The following is a 20,990-nucleotide window of genomic DNA, read 5'->3' as shown; positions in this document are numbered from 1 at the left end:
AGTGTACCCTTGATATGATGTGGTGAAAATGACAATTTATCTCTGTGGTATTCAGCCAAACATCATAAATCCCAATCTAATTGAACTTAAATAAAAACAAATGTAAAAAAAATCCCAATCTAAGCATGAGAAAAACATCAGACATCTTAAACTCTATATTTTCTATAAAGGTAGGCATTCTACAATATCAATATTCCTCAAAATTATCAATTCTATCAAAACAAGAAAGATCTAAGAAACTGTCACTGTCAAGAGAAACTTAAAGCAACATGATGACTAAATATAAAACAGTATCATGATGGGATATTGAAGCAGCAAATGACATTAAGTAAAAACTAACTAAATCTAAATAGATTGTGGTCTTTTAGTTACAATAATGCATCAATATTGGTTCATTCATTGTAGCATTGTACCACACTAGGGTAAGTTGTTAATAATTGGAGAAAGTAGGGGTGTAGGATATGGGAGCTCTTTGTACCAATTTCAAATTACTTTGTAAATCCAAAACTGCTCTAAAATAAAAAGAATAATAGAAAATGTACCTGAAAGCATTCAAAATTTGGTGAAAAATATCAGTTTGCAACAAATTTAAAACATACAAATTAAATCTAAGAATACGATAGTAAAACTGAGGAAAACCAGAGTACAGAGAAAATCTTGAAAAGAGAAAAAAGGCCATATTATAAAAGAAGAGAGATTTATACAAAATTTTTATGACATTCTAATCAGAAACAATGGAGGCCACATCATTCTAAATTGATAAAATTCTTTATACAGTGGAAACATTTCTTAAAAATGAAGAAAAATGAATATATGGTCAGATAAACAAAAGATGAGTCAATTAATTAAGAGAATACCTTCAATTAATAATTGCTAGCAAAGGGATCCCTGGGTGGCGCAGCGGTTTGGCGCCTGCCTTTGGCTCAGGGCGCGATCCTGGAGACCCAGGATCGAATCCCACATCGGGCTCCCGGTGCATGGAGCCTGCTTCTCCCTCTGCCTATGTCTCTGCCCCTCTCTCTCTCTCTGTGACTATCATAAAATAAATAAAAATTAAAAAAAAATAATTGCTAGCAAAAAATTTCAGGATAATGGACAATAATATCAGATGGAATCTCAAATCTCCAGAAAGGAATAAAACAGTGAAATGGTTAATAGGTTGATATACGTAAAAGACTACATTTTTCTTTTAATTGCTGAAAAAAAAAACTGATAGGAAAAACATCAGAACTAACAATGGGGGTAAATGGACATATATTTGTATAAGAATCTTACATTTTCTGTGAAAGGATAAAATATTAATTCTGATTAGGATGCACATTTGATCCCTAGAGAAATCAATATAAAGGCTAAAAAGTAAAGGCAATATACCATTAGAAAAAATAAAATGGAGTACTAAAAATATTTTAAATCACTCATAATTAAGGTAGAAATGAGAACGAAGGGTAGACAAGCATGAGACAAATATATTTATAGACAAATAAAAATTTAATTATATATAATAATTGATAAGATAGTGCTAAGTTCTTACATGTCAATAATTACTTTAAAAGTAAATGGTTTAAATTCTCCAATCAAAAGACATTTAATGGCTGAAATGATTTAATAAACATGTGTAGGACTGTCTTCACAGCCTACAAAGTCCCTGTGACTGTCTTCCCCTTCATTGTGGGGCATCTCTGGCGCCAGGGCATGATGGTGAGGATGGGCCAAAAGGACTCCTATATGGGTGATGAGGCCCAGAGCAAGATGGGCATCCTGACCCTGAAGTACCCCAGCCAGCATGGTATCATCACCAACTGGGATGACATGGAGAAGATCTGGCACCACACCTTCTACAATGAACTACACATGGCCCCCAAGCAATGCCCCATGCTGCTAACCAAGGCTACCTGAACCTCAAGGCCAGCCATGGGAAGATGACCCAGATCAAGTTTGAGACCTTCAATATCCCAGTCATGTAGGTGGCCATCCATACCATGCTGTCCTTGTACTCCTTTGGCCATACCACTGGCATCGTAATGGACTCTAGTGACTGGGTCACCCACACTGTGCCTATCTATGAGAGATACACCCTACTCCATGCCATCTTATGTCTGGATCTGGCTGCCTGGGACCCAATGGACTATCTCATGAAGATCCTCATGGATCATGGCTACAGGTTCACCACCACTGCCTAACAGGAAATCATGTGTGACATCAAGGAGAAGCTGGGCTATATTGCCCTGGACTTTGAGCAGGAGATGGCCACTGTGGCTTCCAGTTCTTCCTTAGAGAAGAGTTAGGAACTGCCAGGTGGATAGGTCATCACCTTTGACAATGTGCAGCTCTGCTGCATTTTGAGCCATCCTTCCTGGGCATGGAATCCTGTGGTATCTGTGAAACTATGCTCAACTTCATCATGAAGTGTGACATCTGCAAAGACCTCTACACCAACAAGGTGCTGTCTGGTGGAACCACCATATACCCCAGTATTACTGACCAGAATGCAGAATATAACTGCCCTGGTGTCCAGCACAATAAAAATTAAGATCATCATATATAAAATGGATTATTGAGCTTAAAAAAAGAAAGGAGATTCTGACATATGTTACAACCTGGATAAACTTTAAAGACATTAAGTAAAATAAGCTAGTCACAAAGGGTGATGTTGAATGATTCTGCTTATATGAAGAACCTAAGAGAGTCAAATCCATAAACATAGAAAGTGGAATGGTAGTTGCCAGAGGCCTGAGTAAAGGGGATGTAATGTATAATGTTTATAGAGCTTTAGCTGGGAACAATCAGATAGTTCTGGAGAAGGGTGGTGGTGATAGTTACACAACACTGTGAAAGTATTTAGTGTGACAGAACTGTACATTTGAAAATGGCAATAAAAAAAGCACTTCTGGGGAGATGGTGGAGTAGGAGGATCCTGAGTGCACCTCATCTCACAGACACAATGAGATAGCACGTACATATGTAGAACTAACTCTGAAACTGATGTGAAGACTAGCAAAACAGACTTTCCACAGTGAATTGTACAGAGGAGGCCACATCAAAAAAGTGTAGGAGAGGTGAAGACATGGTAGGAAACCTGTGTCTCCCACTCCCCTGCACAAATTTTGTCCATTCCCCAAATCCCCTTCCTTCTGGCAGCTATCAACTTGTTCTCTGAATTTACATGTCTAATTCTGTTTTTTTTTTTGTTTATTCATTTGATTTTTTTTAAATATTAATTACATTGTATGGTATTTTTCTTTCCCAATTTGACTTAATTCACTAGCATAATATCCTCTGGGTCCATATATGTTGTCTCAAATGGCATGATCTCATTCTTTTCTATGGCTGTGTAATACACCATTGTATATATGTAGTACATCTTCCTTATCCATTTGTCTATTGATGAATTCTTAGATTGCTTCTATGTCTTAGCTAATGGAAATAATGTTGCATTAAACATAAGCGTGCATATATCTTTTTAATTAGTGTTTTTGTTTTCTTTGGGTAAATACCCAGTACTAGAATTGCTGTATCATATGGTATTTCTATTTTAAATTTTTGTGAGGAACCTCATACACTTTCCCTTGATGGCTGTACCAATTTACATTCCCACTAACAAAATATAGAAATCAAAACAGTATGGTACATGCACAAAAATATACACATATATCAATAGAACAGAATAGAGATCCCATAAGCAAACCCATGCATCTATGGTTAATTAATGTATGACAAAGGAAGCAAGAATGTACAATGGGGAAAAGAAAGTCTCTTCAATAAATGGCACTGAGAATATCATACAGTACATGTAAAAGAATAAAAACAGACAACTTTCTAACACCACACACAGATATAAACTCAAAATGGGTTAAAAACTTAAATGTGAAACCTAAAATTGTAAAATCCTATATGTGTACACAGGCAGTAGTTTCTCTGACATTGGCTATAGCAATATTTTTCTAGATATGGCAAAGGAAAGAAAAGAAAAACTATTGGGAGTATATCAAAAAATAAAACAAAGCTTTTGCAAAGCAAAGGAAACCATCAACAAAACAAAAAGGCAACTGGTGAATAGGAGAAGATATTTGCAAGTGATATTTCTGATAATGGGTTAATATTCAAAATTTATAAATAACTTATACAACTCACCCCCTCCCAAACTGAGTCCTATTTAAAAATGGGCTGAGGAGGGGTGCCTGGATGGCTCTTACTTTTGATTTTGGCTCAAGTCATGATCTTGGGGTGGTGAGACTGAGTCCCATACCCAGCATAAAGGCTGCTTAATATTCTATCTCTCCCTTTGCCCCTCCACCTTCTCAAAATAATGTGCAGAGAACCTGAATAAATACGTTTCCAAAGAAAGCATACAGATATCCAACAGACACATGAAAAGATGCTCAATATCACGTATCATCAGGGAAATGCAAATCTTTATCACTATCTTCTTGTCATTTTAATTATGTGTCTTGAGGTAGATCTTCTTGGGTGAATTTTGTTTGGAGGATTTCTGTGCCTCCTGGTTCTGAATATCTATTTCTTCCCCAGATTAGGAAAGTTTTCAGCTATTATATCTTCAGATTAATTTTTGGCCCCCTTCCTCTCTCTCTCTTTCACTTCTGGTATCCCTATAATGTGAATATTATTACACTTGATGTCATTACATTTGATATTATTACATTTGAGGATGATGACTTCCTTTAAAATATTCTTTTTTTGTATTATTTTTTTTCTTTTTGTTGTTTAGCTTGGTTGCTTCTCATTTACCTGTCTTCCATATAGTTGATGCACTCTTCTGCCTCCTCTATTCTGATATTAACTCGTTATAGAGTATTTTTTATTTCAGGTATTGAATTTTCACTCTGACGGGGTTTTTTAAAATATTTTTTCTTTGTTAAATGGCTCATTGACATTCTCCACTCTTTTCTCAAGTCCAATGAGTATTTTTATGACCATTACTTTGAATTATTTGTCAGAAATATTGATTATCTCTATATCATTAGCTGTTTTGCTGTGTTTTTTTTTCTTGTTCTTTCATTTGGGATGTATTCCTGTCCAATTTGTCTAACTCTTTATATTTGCTTCTATGTAGTAAGAAAGTCAGCTATATCTCCTAATCTTGAAAGTGATGGCATTTATGAAGAAGTGCTGTGGTGACCTGTAGCACAGTGACCCACATTCACCAAAACCGGGCACTCTAGGGGTGTCTTCTATGTGTGTGGGTGTGTGTGCCCTACTGTTGTGGCTGAGCCACATTTGCCTTTAGCTCAACTGGTTGTGATGGCCCACTTTTCCAGTTTTTTTTCCACTTTTCCAGTTGTGAGCACACCAGGCAACATTTGGATTCTATGCTGTTAAGAAGCCAATCTGTGAACACAGCAATCTTATAGTTGGGCAGGGTCAACAGTTAGACAAGATACCTGCCTTCATCTCATAAGCGGAGGATGCAGTTGCACTGACTTGCAGGGTGCTTTCCCTGTGTTTTCCCCTGAGAAACTTATTGTGGAGAGGGCATGTAATCAGACCAGATATCTGGCCCCAGTCCAAGACTGATTTGTAGGACACTTACTTCATTGCCAGCTATAAGATTTGGCTGTTGGGATTTTAGTGATCCCAACCATGGGATCCCAACCATGCAGAGATGTATGGTTATTTTCCCCTCTCCACAGGGCAGAAGTCATTTTAGCGTGGTACAGGTCCTTGCTGGGGTTGCTTACAGGGTATATTGGTGTAGGAGATGCTTAGTAGGGATATCTCTAAGTGGAGTGTGTTTCATTATGCAGATCCACAGGACAGTGAGAATGCAAGATGTGTAGTGCTGGCAAGATAGGTGGAGAGTGTTTGTGCTGGTTCCTGCAAGTGTCTGACTATCTAGGCTGGGGGGTGGGAGAAAAATGGCACCTACCAGCACTTTTCTTCTTGGACAAGTCACCTAAAGATCCCTGTCCCTCCAGTGGACATTCTGAAATTACTAAATAGATTTCCTTCAATATACCCCAGGTGTTTTTCAAACTTCTGCTTCTATGCTATATCTCAGAGAAGTTGTTAGTTTTGCTGGCTGTTTAAGGGTAAAGATTGAGTCGCTTAATAGCCCTCCAGCTTTCCTAAGCCCATTAATTTTTAAAGTATCCGGAGTTAAACCCAGCTGATTGTAAAAACTTGTGAAGTTAAGCCTCACTGGTTCTGAAAGCCAAATGTTATGGAGACTCATCTTCCCAGTGTGGGACCTAAGTCTAGAATTCCTGATATAGGGTCTTATCCTCTCACTTTTCTGTGCTTTTGGTGTCCCTTTTATTTTTAGTTAGTCTTCTTGGGAGTTTGGTTTCCAACCACATCTCTACACCTCCTACCTTTTTTGATGTGGCCTCCTCTCTATGATTAACTGTGGAAAGTCTATTCTGCCAGTCTTCACATAATTTTCAGAGTTAGTTACACTGATATGGCAGTTATCTTTGTGTGTCCATGGAATGAGATGGGCTCAGGATCTTCCTGCTCTGTCATTTTCCCAGAACTCTCATATTTTCTTTTAATTTTAATAGTAGTCATCCTAATAGTTGTGATATAACAATGCATTTTCACTTTGATTTGCATTTCTCTGATGACTGATGTTGAGCATAATTTCCTAGGCTTGCTGGCTATTTGCATATCATCTTTTTAAGAACTTTTTATTCAAGTCTTTTGCCATTTTTAAATTTGTGTTGTTGTTATTTTTAGTTTTAGAAATTACGAAATTTCCTCAATGCTATTTGTTGCAGAGATGGTCATTTCCCCATTAAATGGTCATGGCACCCTTGAGATAAATTGACAAAATACACAGGAGTTTATTTTTGGAATTTCTACTCTATTCAATTTGTCTACATGTCTGATGTTATGAAAGCACTACACTTTTTTATTATTGTGGCATTGTAATTTTTGAAATCAGGAAATGTGATGTTTTCAACATTGTTCTTATTTTTCAAGATTGTTCTGGCTTTTCAGGATTCCTTAATATTCCATATGAGTTTTAGAATGATTTTTAATTTTATTTTGCAAAAAAAGACATTGGATGCTGATAGGGATTGTCTTGAATCTGTAGATTGCTTTGGGTAGAATAAACCTAATAATGACATTGTCTTTTAACCCATAAACATGGATGACTTTCATTTTGTGTCTTCTTTAATTTCTTTCAGCCACAATTTGTAGTTTTCAGTGTACAAGTATTTCAAATCCTTGATAAGCTTTGTTCCTAAGCATTTTATTCTTTTTGATGCTTTATAAATGAGCTTTTATTATTTACTTTGCCAATTATTCATTATTAGTGTATAGAAGTCTGATTTGGGTGGGTTGATTTGCATACCACAACTTTGATGAGCTATTTTATTAGTTGTAAAGAGGTTTTTGTGGAATATCTAGGGTTTTGATAGAGTAAGCTGTGATAAAAAAGACAATTTTACCTCTTCATTTCCAATTTTGATGTCTTTTGTTTCTTTTTTTTTTTTTGTACCTTAACTGTTATTATTACTGTGAATTCCATTATGCTGTTGAATAGAAGTGGTGAGACAAGGCATCCTTGCATTGTTCTGATCTGAGAGGAAATATTTCAGTCTTTCACTATTGAGTATGATGGTAATTGTACGGTCTTTATTATGTTGAGGTACTTTCATTTTATTCCTAGTTCGTTGAGTGTTTTTTTTTTTTAATCATAAAAGGGTATTGAATATTGTCAAATACTTTATTCTGCATCAATTGAGATTATGATGTGATTTTTGTCCTTCATTAACATGGTTATTTCATTGATTGATTTTTCACATGTTTAACCATCCTTTCATTCCAGGTACAACTCACATTCTTTAATAGTATATAATCATTCTAATGTGGAGTTGAATTCAGTTTGTCAAGATTCTGTTGACAATTTTTGCATCAATAGTTATCACGGATATGGGTCTACAGTTTTCTTGTAGTCTTTGGCTTTGGTATCAGAACAATGCTGGCCTTTTAGAATGAGCTTAGTAGTGTCCCACTTTATTAATTATTTAAAGAGTTTCAGAAATATTTATATTATTTCTTTAAATACATGTAGAATTCTCCAGTGAAGCTGTATGTTCCTGCAATTTTCACTAATGGTAGCCTTATAAATTTTTTTAATTCAATCTCCTTACTCATAATGGGTCTGTTTGGCTTTTCTATTTCTTCAGGATTCTGTGTTGGTAGATTGTTTCTAGAAATTCACTCATTTTTTTCTAAGTTATCCATTTTGTTGGTGCAAAATGCCTCATCATATTCTCTTATAATCCTTTTCATTTGTGTGTCATGTTTTAATTTCCCCACTTTATTTAATTTTTTAATTTTTTTATTGGAGTTCAATTTCCCAACATATAGCATAACACCCAGTGCTCATCCTGTCAAATGCCCCCTTCACTGCCCAACACCCAGTCACCTCAACCCCCCCACCCACCTCCCCTTCCCCTACCCCTTGTTCACTTCCCAGAGTTAGGTGTCTCTCATGTTTTGTCACCCTCACTGATATTTTCACTCATTTTCTCTCCTTTCCCTTTATTCCCATTCACTAATTTTTATATTCCCCAAATGAATGAGACCATATAATGTTTGTCCTATTCTGATTGATGTATTACACTCAGCATAATACCCTCCAGGTCCATCCACGTCGAAGCAAATGGTGGATATTTGTCGTTTCTAATGGCTGAGTAATATTCCATTGTATAAAGATACCACATCTTAGACAGCAAATAGATGGGTTTTGATTTTTTATCCAGTCTGAAACCCTGCCCCTTTTGATGGGATCATTACGCCCATTCATGTTCAGAGTTACTATTGAAAGATAGGAATTTTATGTTATCATGACCCCTATTCAGTCCCTGTTTTTGTGGATTGTTTCCTTGGACTTCCTCTTTCTTTTACAGAGTCCCCCTTAATATTTCGTGCAGAGCTTGTTTGGGGGTCACATATTCTTTCAGTTTCTGCCTTTCTTGGAAGCTCTTTATCTCTCCTTCTATTCTGAATGAGAGCCTTGCTGGATAGAGTATTTTTGGGTGCATGTTCATCTCATTTAGGACCCTGAATATATCCTGCCAGCCCTTTCTGGCCTGCCAGGTATCTGTGGAGAAGTCTGATGTTAACCTAAAACTTCTCTCCATAAAGGTTAGGGATCTCTTGTCTCTTGCTGCTTTAAGGATCTTTTCTTTATCTTTGGAATTTGCAAGTTTCACTATTAAATGTCCAGGTGTTAAATGGTTTTTATTGATTTTAGTGAGGGGAATCTATCTCCTGGATCTGAATGCCTGTTTCCTCCCCAAATTAGGGAAGTTCTCAGCTATGTTTTATTCAAGTACACGTTCTGGTCCTCTGTCTCTTTCAGTGCCCTCTGGAACCCCAATTAAATGTAGATTTTTCCTTCGAGGCTGTCATTTAACTTCCTTAACCTATCCTCATGATCCTCTAATTGTTTTTCTCTGTTTTCATCAGCTTCCTTCCTTGCCATCAACTTGTCTTCTATGGCACTCACATTTTCTTCTACCTCATTAACCCTCATCATTAGGACCTCCAGTTTGGATTCCATCTCATTTAATTGAGTTTTAATTTCAGCCTGATTCGATCTAAATTCTGCAGTCATGAAGTCTCTTGAATCCTTTATGCTTTTTTCTAGAGCCACCAGTAGCTTTATAATTGTCCTTCTGAATTGGCTTTCTGACATCGAATTGTAATCCAGATTTTGTAATTCTGTGGGAGAGAGGACTGTTTCTGATTATTTTTTTTTGTGGTGATTTTTTCCTTCTAGTCATTTTGCCCAGTGCAGAGTGGCCAAAAACAAGTTGTACTGGAAAAAGGAGAAAAAGAGAGAGAAAAGGGGGTGACGAACATAAAACAAAAAACAAGGGGTGTATCCTCTGATTCTACATACTGTAAATCCCTTGACTTCCCCCTGGAACTTTCCAGTGCTGCTTGGTCAATAACTTGCTTTTCCCTTGTCCTTCCAGCTGGTCTGGGGGAGGGGCCTGCTGTGCTGATTTTCAGATGTGTGCACCTGTGGGAGCTGCCCAGCCCCCTGCCAGGTGCACGGCTCAGTGGGAGCTGTTTATCCTGTGAGACCCCTGCTCAGTCCCAGGTACAAGGTGACGCCAGGAGGAACAACAGTGGAGGCGGCCAGCTCTCGATCCCTAGAGTCAGTTCCTGCAGTAGCTACTGCAGTCTCTCAGTCCGCAGGGGCCTGGATGCTCTGGAGGTGGGGGGCGCCGATCTGCACAGCTCAGGGCCACCCGGTGGCAGGAGCGTCCTCACTGTCCTGGGCCCTCCCGGCCTCTGCCTATCCCAGGGGGAGTGCCGGATCTTGGGTTGTGTCCCCCAGGGCCCTTGGCTCCGGGGTCTGCACCGCTGGAATCGCGCTCGCTGGGCCACGCAGCCCCCTCCGCACGGAGACCCTACCTGAGCTGCAACCGGAGCTGCTCCTGGGCCCCGCCGGGCTAGCGCTGCAGCCCTTTAGAGAGTTCCTCCCGCAGTGTGTAGCGCACTTTCCCAGGGGTGCACCTCCTCTGCTAGTGCTCCTGGGAGCCTGAGGGCATCCCTGACCCTCCTGGGATCCTGCCGGAGCTCCCTGTGAGCGCTTTTCTGTCCAGGAATATTGGTAAAGCTCCTGCTTCTCCGCGACTGTGCTTTCCTGTCCTGGGGGCACTCACCACCTGGACTTGGCCCGGCTCCTTGCAGGCCCCTCCCCCTTGGATGCTTTTTTATTTATTTTTTTCCGTCTTCCCACCTTGAGAGAAGCACAAACTCTTCTCACTGTAGTATTACAGCTGTTCTCTCTTTAAATCTCAGATCAAATTCGTAGGTTTTCAGGATAATTTGAAAGTTATCTAGGTAAATTGGTGGGGACAGGTGACTAGGGGACCCTACTCCTCTGCCATCTTGTCCCACCTCCTCTAATTTCCCCACTTCAACTTCTTATTATACTTACATGAATCTTTTCTCATTCTTCTCAGTTAATCTAGCTTAAAGACTTGTAAATTTTATTGATTTTTTTCAAAAAATTAACTGCTAGTGTCATTCATTTTTTCTATTGTTTCTTTTTTTTAATAGAGAAAGTTTATTTATTTATTTATTTATTTATTTATTTATTTAAGGAGACAGAGAGAGAGAGAGAGAGAGAGAGAGGCAGAGACACAAGTAGAGGGAGAAGCAGGCTCCATTGTAGGAAGCCCAACATGGGACTCGATCCTGGGCCTCTAGGATCAGTCCCTGGGCCTAAGGTGGCACTAAACCACTAAGCCAGTGGAGCTGCTCTTTCTATTGTTTTCTAATCTCTATTTTATGTCTGTTCTAATCTTTATTATTTCCTTCCTTCTGTTAGTCCTGAGGGTAGTTGGTTCTTTTTTTTCTAGGTTTCTGCAGGTATTAAGTAGGTTGTTGATTTGAGATATATTTTTTCTTTAATGTATTTATGTACAGAGATAAATGTCACTCTTAGGACTACCTTCAACAAATATCATAAGTTTTGGTATGTTTGTGTTTTTTTTTTGTTTGTTTGTTTTTTAAAGATTTTATTTAGTTATTAATGAGAGACCCAGAAAGAAGCAAAGACACAGGCAAAGGGAGAAGCAGGCTCCCCATGGAGAGAATGATGAAGGGCTCAATCTCAGAACCCTGGGATCAGGGCTAGAGCCAAAGGCACATGCTCAACCACTGAGCCACCCAGGCATCCCAGGCATGTTTGTATTTAAATTTTCATTTGTTCCAACTCTCTGAAGAAAGTCCATGGTATTTTGATAGGGATTGCATTGGATGTGTAAATTGCCCTGGGTAGCATTGACATTTTCTCAATAATAATTCTTCCAATCCATGAGCATGGAATATTTTTCCATCTCTTTGTGTCTTCTTCAATTTCTTTTAGAAGTGTTCTGTAGTTTTTATGGTATAGATCCTTTACCTCTTTGGTTAGGTTTATTCCTAGGTATCTTATGCTTTTGGGTGCAATTGTAAATGGGATTGATTCCTTAATTTGTCTTTCTTCAGTCTCATTGTTAGTGTATAGAAATGCCACTGATTTCTGGGCATTGATTTTGTTTCCTGCCACACTGCCTAATTGCTACACAAAGATAAACTCAAAATGGAAGAAAGATACAAATGTGAGACAAGAATCCATCAAAATCCTAGAGGAGTACACAGGCAACACCCTTTTTGAACTTGGCCACAGCAACTACTTGCAAGATACATCCAAGAAGGCAAGGGAAACAAAAGAAAAAAGGAACTATTGGGACTTAATCAAGATCAAAAGCTTCTTCACAGCAAAAGAAACAGTCAACAAAACTAAAAGACAACCTACAGAATGGGAGAAGATATTTGCAAATGACCTATCAGATAAAGGGCTAGTATCCAAGATCTATACAGATCTTATTAAACTCAACAGCAAAGAAAAAAACAATCCAATCATGAAATGGGCAAAAGACATGAACAAAAATTTCACAGAGGAAGACCTAGACATGGCCAACAAGCACATGTGAAAATGCTCCGCATCACTTGCCATCAGGGAAATACAAATCAAAACCACAATGAGATACCACCTGACACCAGTGAGAATGGGGAAAGTTATCAAGGCAGGAAACAACAAATGTTGGAGAAGATGTGGAGAAAGGGAAACTCTCTTGCCCTTTTGGTGGGGATGTGAACTGGTACAGCCACTCTGGAAAACTATGTGGATGTTCCTCAAATAGTTCAAAATAGAGCTACCCTACGACCCAGCAATTGCACTGCTGGGGATTTACCTGCAAGATACAGATGCAGTGAAATGCCAGGACAGCTGCACCCCAATGTTTATAGCATCAATGTCCACTATAGCCAAACTCTGGAAGGAGCCTCGGTGTCCATTGAAAGATGAATGGATAAAGAAGCTGTGGTCTTGTATACAATGGAATATTACTCAGACATTAAAAATGATGAATACCCACCATTTGCCTCAATATGGATAGAACTGGAGGGTATCATGCTGAGTTAAGTAAGTCAATTGGTGAAGGACAAACATTATATGGTTTCATTCATTCAGGGAAAATAAAAAATAGTGAAAGGGATTAAAGGGGAAAGGATAAAAAATGAGTGGGAAATATCAGAGAGGGTGACAGGACATAAGAGACTCTTAACTCTGGGAAAAGAACAAGGGGTAGTGGAAGGGGAGGTGGGCGGGAAGATGAGGTACCTGGGTGATAGGCACTGAGGTTGGCACTTGACGGGATGAGCACTGGGTATTATAGTATATGTTGGCCAATTGAACTCTATTAAAAAATACAAAAAAAGTTTTCAGTTGTCTCAACGTATTTTCTAATTTCCCTCATGATTTACTTGACCTACTAGCTGTTTCAAAGTGTTTTGAATATTTTCCACTTATTTTGGCATTTTCCAATTTCCCTTTTCATATTTATTTCCAGTTCCATTCGTTTGTGATTGGAAAAAGGTTCTTTATATAATGTCTCTTTTATTAAAAGATTTGAGACTTTTGGGGGGCCTAACATGTATATCCTGGAGAATGTTGCATGTACACCTGAGGAGAATTTATATTACTCACATTGGGTATTCTGTATATCTGTTGAGTCTCTTTGGTCTATGGTGTGATTCAAGCCCTTTGTCTATTTATCTTCTGTCTGGTTATTCTATCCATTACTGAAAATTGGGTATGGAGATTTCCTATTATTATTGTATTCCTACCTATTTCTCCACTCATATCTGTCAATAATTGTTTTATATATTTAGGTGCTCTGATGTTGAGTATATATATTTATAACTATTATGTCACTTAACCTCAGTTACCTCTATAAATGTCCTATCTCCAAATACAGTTTCATTTTGAGGTATTTGATGTTAGATCTTCAATGTATGAATGGGCACAATCCACTCCTTAATGTTTAATTGATATTTCTGACTAATTCAAAAGTTACAGACTATAATTTTTTAATTGAGTCAAATAAAGAAGTTATGTTCAGTGATATTTTGCCAAGTAAATTTCTTCCTTTATCCTTATTATTCTTGTTTTTATAATAAAAATAACCTGTTCTTGCCTTAAAGTTTCAATTTTCTACTTAATTCCTAAACTTAGTAAAATCTTGTTTTGAGAATATAAGACATGGTTTCTTCCCTCAAAATATAAGGATCATTGAATGCTATACAAAATAAAGAGGTTCTACCACTTTAATGGATGGAGGCATTAAATGTATGTGTTGTTTATTGTTGCACTAATTACTAATTCCTTTAAAAAACTTCAATAGATATAGTATATAAATGTTTTCAAACTAATGGGATTCAATAGATTTCCACAGTAACAATATTTCCTCCTTACTCATAGAAGGCTCAGCCATGAAACTAACACTTGAAAACATCTAAAGAATGTTGAATTAGCAACTTAAATGATAAATACCTCTGTACCCTACATGCTTTCTGAAGGCCTTGTCAACCACCATATAGCCAACAACCAGAAATGTTAGCTAGGGTAATGGTGCATATAATATAAGAATTCAAAGCCTCACTGAGAATTTGTGTCATTGTGAATTTTTCCAAACACCTGAGTCCTTCTATAAAAATAATACTTTCTTCCCGTAAAATAGCTACATAAATTGTGAATATTTTTGAAGGCACTACTTTAATTGCCTTAAAAATTATGTGAAAAAAGTCCTCTTTTCTCACTTTTTGTTGACCAAACTACCCCTCAGAATTCCAAAATATAAAATAGAAGCATTTTTTTTAATTTCATGGTGCAGCTGAATAGCCATTTACAGATTTTTATTATGTTGCTTGGGAAAGTAGAATAGCCCATAAAAATTCTGAGTTTACTTTAGTAAGCTAAACATTATAATTGTGTATTTCATTTCATCTGTACAGTTAGTCCTTTACAGACACTTGTGTAATTAGTATGATATGTACTTACATGAGTATGTGTGTCTGAGAGAGTAAAACCAGACTGATAACCAGGAACATATTACAATACAGACAGAAGAATACTATGGGAACAAATAATAGATTATATAATAAAATGTATATTTAGTATAAACAATGTACTCAAGTGATGTAAAGATTAAAACTAAAATAACAGATGGAGAGAGTTGAGGTTTGTCCACTGTTTGGAAGGAGTGATGCTCAAAAGTTTCCAATATTGATTAAGAGAAGTCATAGAATTAAATTACTAGGGAGCAAGAGGGTATTCTAAAAGTGTCTACTGGTGTGGGATAAATTTTAGATCTTGAAATTAGAAATGTATGAAATTGTTCAATGGATTGTTTGGCTATAGTGGCAGGCCCCTATATTTTGGGTTAAGATAAAGATGGAGGCTAGCAGTTTGTTGATTTTTTTAAAACTATGTTTGTCAAGGATATTGGCCTATAATTTATTTTCCTATAGTTTCTTTAGCTTTTGTTTCAGAGTCTTTCTGGCCTCATGAAATAGTTTGGGGGTATTTCAATTATTTGAAAGAGTCTGAAAAAATTGGCATTAGTGTTGGTAGAATTACCCTTAAAACAACATTGATCCTGGGCTTTTCTTTATTGGGAAGTTTTTGATTATTGATTCAATCTCCTGAATTGTTATAGATCTATTCACATTTTCTATTTCTTTATGGTTCAGGTATAAAGTTATCTAGTTTATTTCAGATCTTTCTTTTTTTCTCATGTAGGAGTTTGTCACTAAAATGTTCTCTCTTAGTACTACTTTCACTGCTTCTCATAAGTTTTGGTAAGTTATTTTCATTTTTGTTTGTCTTGAGATATTTTCTAATTTCCTCTTTGATTTTTTTTAATCCACTGATTGTTCAAGAATGTATTGTTTTATACTAATTATTTGTGCATTTTCAAGTTTTCCTTTTGTTATTGATTTTTTATTGAGTTTTTAAATTTAACTCCAGTATAGTTAGCATACAGTGTTATATTAATTTCAGGTGTACAATATAGTGATTCACCAATTCTATACATCATTACTGAGTACTCCTCATAACAAATGCATTCTTAATCCCCTTCTCCCCTCCCCCACCTCTCTTCGGATATGCTTTATTTGTTTATTTAGTTAGTTTTGATATGCTTTATTTTAAATGAGTACCCTGTTAGATTTTTTTCAAAAGAACATTTTTTACTTGAAGTATACATAGTTCTAATATATATGTTATATATTAGATGTTATATATATATATATATATAAACATTCCAAAGGTGCTTAGGCGGCTCTGTAAGTTAAGCATCTGACTTCAGCTCAGGTCATGATCTCAGGGTACTGGGATCCAGTTCTGTACCAGGCCCTGAACTCCGTGGTGAGTCTGCTTCTCCTTTTCCCTCTGCCTTTCTCCCCACTAGTGCTCTCGCTCCCTCTCTCAAATAAATAAATAAAATCTTTAAAAAATATTCCATCCAAGAAACACAATACATATTTCTTTTAAGTATACACAAGAGTATTCCCTGGTTGAATCACATAAAAAAAGACATAACAAATATTACAATTTTAAGAAGACTGAAATCATACCAAATATATTTTCTAACCACAATGGTATAAAACTGAAGGTCAAAAATAAAACAAAGCTAGAAAATCTACAATGTAAATATTAAATTTTAATATGTAAATATTAAACAACACATTGCTGCACAACTAATGGGCCAAGTAAGAAATTAAAAAGCAAATCAAGGGATTCCTGGGTGGCTCAGTGGTTTAGCGCCTGCCTTCAGCCCGGGGCACGTTCCTGGAGTCCCAGGATCGAGTCCTGCATCGGGCTCCCGGTGTGAAGCCTGCTTCTCCTTCTGCCTGTGTCTCTGCCTCTCTCTCTCTCTGTGTCTATCATGATAAATAAATAAAATATTTAAAAAAATAAAAAGCAAATCAAAATATGTCTCAGAACAAAAGAAAAAGAAAACACAATATTCTACAATCTAGGATATATAGCAAAAGCAGATGTTAATAGTAAAATTTATGCTATAAATGCTTACATTAATAAAAAAGTTCAAATAAACAACATTAAACCACAAGGAACTAGAAAAGGAAGAAATGTAGCTAAAATTTGGTAGAGGGAGAAAATAACAAAGAAAAATCAGAAATAGAAGAATAAACAATAACATAACATTGAACATAATGAGCAGTTTAAAAAAATAAACAAAATTATCAATGCTTTAACCACATCAAGAAAGAAATGACTCAGGTATGTCTAGGTGGCTCAGTGGCTGAGTATCTGCCTTCAGCTAAGGTTGTGATCCTGAGGTCCTTGGATAGGGTCCCACATTATGTTCATGGCAGGGAGCCTGTTTCTCCCTCTGCCTGTGTCTCTGCCTTTCTCTCTATGTCTCTCATTAATAAATAAATAGAAATCTTAAAAAAAAGAAAAGACAAAACCAAAATGAGAAATGGAAGATAATACAAAATAACCACAGAAATACATAGTGTGATAATATATTACTATAAACAACTATATAGTAACAAATCAGATAACTTAGAAAGAAATAGATAATTCCTAAAAATGCACAATTCATCACAATTGAATCATAAAATCTTGATTCAAAGAAATAGGAAATTTTCTTAGACCCATAGTAAGAATGGAAGTTAAATTCCATCCCACTGTAATAAAATATGGCAGGGTACAATCTTCTTAAATTTGTTAATACTCTTTTGTGACCTACCTTGTAATCTATCCTGGAGACTATTATATGTGTGATTGAGGAAAATGTATATTCTGCTGCTGTTGGGTTGAATGTTCTATAAGTCTGTTAAGTTAATTTGGTCTATAGGTTTCTTCAAGTCTACTCTTTTGTTATTAATTTTCTGTCTGGATACTTCATCCATTATTGAAACTGTGGCATTGAAGTTCCTTCCTTTTATTATATTGCTATGTATTTCTCCCTTTAGTTTGATAAATGTTACATATATTTAGGTATTTTTATGTTGGACATTTATATATTTATAACTGTTATATCTCCTTGGTGAATTGATTATTTTATTATCACAGAATGTCCCTTTTTGTCTCTTATGGCAATTTTTGATGTAAGAACTCTATTGTCCTACAAGTACATCTCTTTTGGTTAATAAAAAAACAAACTCAACAGTGCCTTAAAAATTAATATAACATAAATCAAGTGGGATTTATACCTATCGTGCAAGGATAATTCAACCTATACAAATCAATCTGATACACCACATTAATAGAATGAAGGATAAAAACTAGATGATTATCTCAGTGGATACAGGAAATTTTTTGACAAAATTCAACATCTTTTCATGATAAAAACTCCAAAAAATTGAATTATTTCTTATAGAAGGAATTTACCTCAACATAATCAATGAAAATTCTTCAGCTAATGAAAAGCTGAAAGCTTTTACTCTAATACCAGGAACAAGACAAGGATATCTACTCTCATTACTTCTATTTAGCATGATATCAGAAGTCCTAGGTTAAACAATTAGAAAAGAAAAAGAGGGACGCCTGGAAGGCTCAGTGGTTGGGCGCCTGCCTTTGGTTCAGGTCATGATCCCAGAATTCGGAGTCGAGTCCCGCATCAGGCTCCCTGTGAGGAGCCTGCTTCTCCCTCTGCATATGTCTCTGCCTCTCTCTCTCAGTCTGTGTCTCTCGTGAATAAATAAATAAATCTTAAAATAAAAAGAAAAGAAAAAGAAAGAAAGGGCAGGACATTCACATTGAAAAATATGAAGTTACAATTATCTCTGTTTTAATATGGCATAATCTTACATGAAGAAAGCCCATGTGAACATTAACTATAATATATATATATATATCCACTGAGATATATATATATATATATATATATATTAGTTTCTATTTAAATTCCAGTCAAAATTTTTTTTTAATATTGAAACTAGTAAATTCAGGAAACTTTCACAATGTAAATCAAAATACAAAATTTTTCATATATGCTACTGAGTCCAAAAAGGAAATAAAGAAAATTATTTACAAAAGCAAAAAAAGAATAAATTCTTAAAAATAAATTTAACTAAGGGACTGAAGGCTTGTACACTGAAAATGACCACATTGGTGAAATAAACTAACGAGAACATAAATAAATGCAAAGACTTCTCTGCTCATAAATGGAAGACTTAATATTGTTAAAATATCAATACTATCCAAAGCAATCTCCAGATTCAATGCAATACCTATCAAAATTCTAAGGCATTTTTCACATAAATAGGAAAAAACTATCCTAATATTTACAAGGAAGAAAAGAAAACCGTGAATAGACAAAACAGTTTCAATAAAAAGAACAAAGTTGGAAGCTTCACATTTGCTCATTTCAAAATAATTTAAAAAATTATAGCAGTTAAAATCATATGGCACTGGCATAAAAACAGACATATAGGAAAAGGACAATCATTATATGGTTTCACTCATATGGGAAATATAAGAAATAGTGAAAGGGATTATAGGGGAAAGGATAGAAAATGAGTGGGAAATATCAGAGAGGGTGACAGAACATGAGAGACTCCTAACTCTGGGAAACGAACAAGGGGTAGTGGAAGGGGAGGTGGGGGGGGTGACTGGATGATGGGCACTGAGGAGGGCACTTGACAGGATGAGCACTGGGTGTTATACCATATGTCACCAAATTGAACTTCAATAAAAACAAAAACAAAAACAGACATATAAACCAAAGGGAATAAAGAGCCCAGAAATAAATCCAAGCATATACAGTTAACAACTTTTTAAAAATAAGGGTGCCAAAAATGCACAATTTGAAAAGGATAGTCTCCTCATCAAATGGTGCTATGAAATCTGGATTTCCATATGCAAAAAAAAAATACAACTAGACCCTTATCTTACACTACAAGCACAAATAAAATGTTGTTTTGGCATGATTTCTTGGATATGACATTGAAACCATATGCAACAAAAGCAAAAAATAGGCAGATGGGGCTACAAAAAACTAAAAATCTTTGCACAGCAAAGAAGGCAATCAATAAGGTCAAAAGACAATACACAGAATGGGAGAAAATATTTGCAATGGCTCTATCTGTTAAGAGCTTGAAATTCAAAATATATAAAGAAGTCCTTCAACTTAATATCAAAAAAGCAAATAACCCAAATTAAAAAAATGGGAAAAATCTGAATAGATATTTTTTTAAAAGGCATGCAAATAATGAACAGATATATAAAAAGATGTTCAACATCACTAATTTTCAGCAGAATATAAATTAAAACCAAAATGAGATATCATCCCAAATATATTTGGATAGCTATTACCATATTATATGTAGTAATACCGGGGATCCCTGGGTGGCGCAGCGGTTTGGCGCCTGCCTTTGGCCCAGGGCGCGATCCTGGAGACCCGGGATCGGGTACCACGTCGGGCTCCCGGTGCATGGAGCCTGCTTCTCCCTCTGCCTGTGTCTCTGCTTCTCTCTCTCTCTCTGTGACTATCATAAATAAATAAAAATTAAAAAAAAAAACTTTATATGTAGTAATACCTGTTAGAATAATATGTGTTGGTGAGGATGAGAAGGAACTGGAAACCTTATACACTGTTAACTGTTAGTGGGAATGTAAAATAGTGCAGCCACAATGGAACACAGTTCCTCAAAAAATTAAAAATGAACTATCATATGATCTATTAATTCCATTTCTGGGTATATATCTAAAAGAATTGAAATGAAGATATCCAAAAGATATCTCTTCACTGTGACATTATTCACAATGGCCAATATGTGGACAGATGAATGGACAAAGAAATTGTGTTTGTACACAATTGAATATTATTCTGCCTTAAAAAATAAGGAAATTATTACATATGTGACAACATAAATGAACCAAGTAAACATTATGCTATTCCATTTATAGGAGATATCTAAAATATTCAAAGTCAGAAATAAAGATAGAATGTTGATTGTGTTATACTATATGTTGGCAAATCAAATTCCAATAAAAAATATACACAAAAAATGTTGATTGTCAGGGGCTGGGGAATGGGAGAAATTGGGAATTGTCATCCGCCTAAAAATTGTGAAGAAAAAACATTGTGAAGAACATCAATCAGGTGGAATGTTTATACTAAAAAAAAATGATGAAA

General features: G+C 36.0%; 1 pseudogene; it reads left to right on the top strand.

The window, feature by feature from the left end:
• The first annotated feature begins 1,666 nt into the window (after nucleotides 1–1,666).
• LOC144308821 (actin, cytoplasmic 1 pseudogene) lies at nucleotides 1,667–2,558 on the top strand (annotated as a pseudogene).
• Nucleotides 2,559–20,990: the final 18,432 nt, after the last annotated feature.

Source organism: Canis aureus, chromosome X (assembly GCF_053574225.1).
Source record: "Canis aureus isolate CA01 chromosome X, VMU_Caureus_v.1.0, whole genome shotgun sequence".
Taxonomy (NCBI): domain Eukaryota; kingdom Metazoa; phylum Chordata; class Mammalia; order Carnivora; family Canidae; genus Canis; species Canis aureus.
This window is presented reverse-complemented; position numbering and strand designations above follow the sequence as displayed.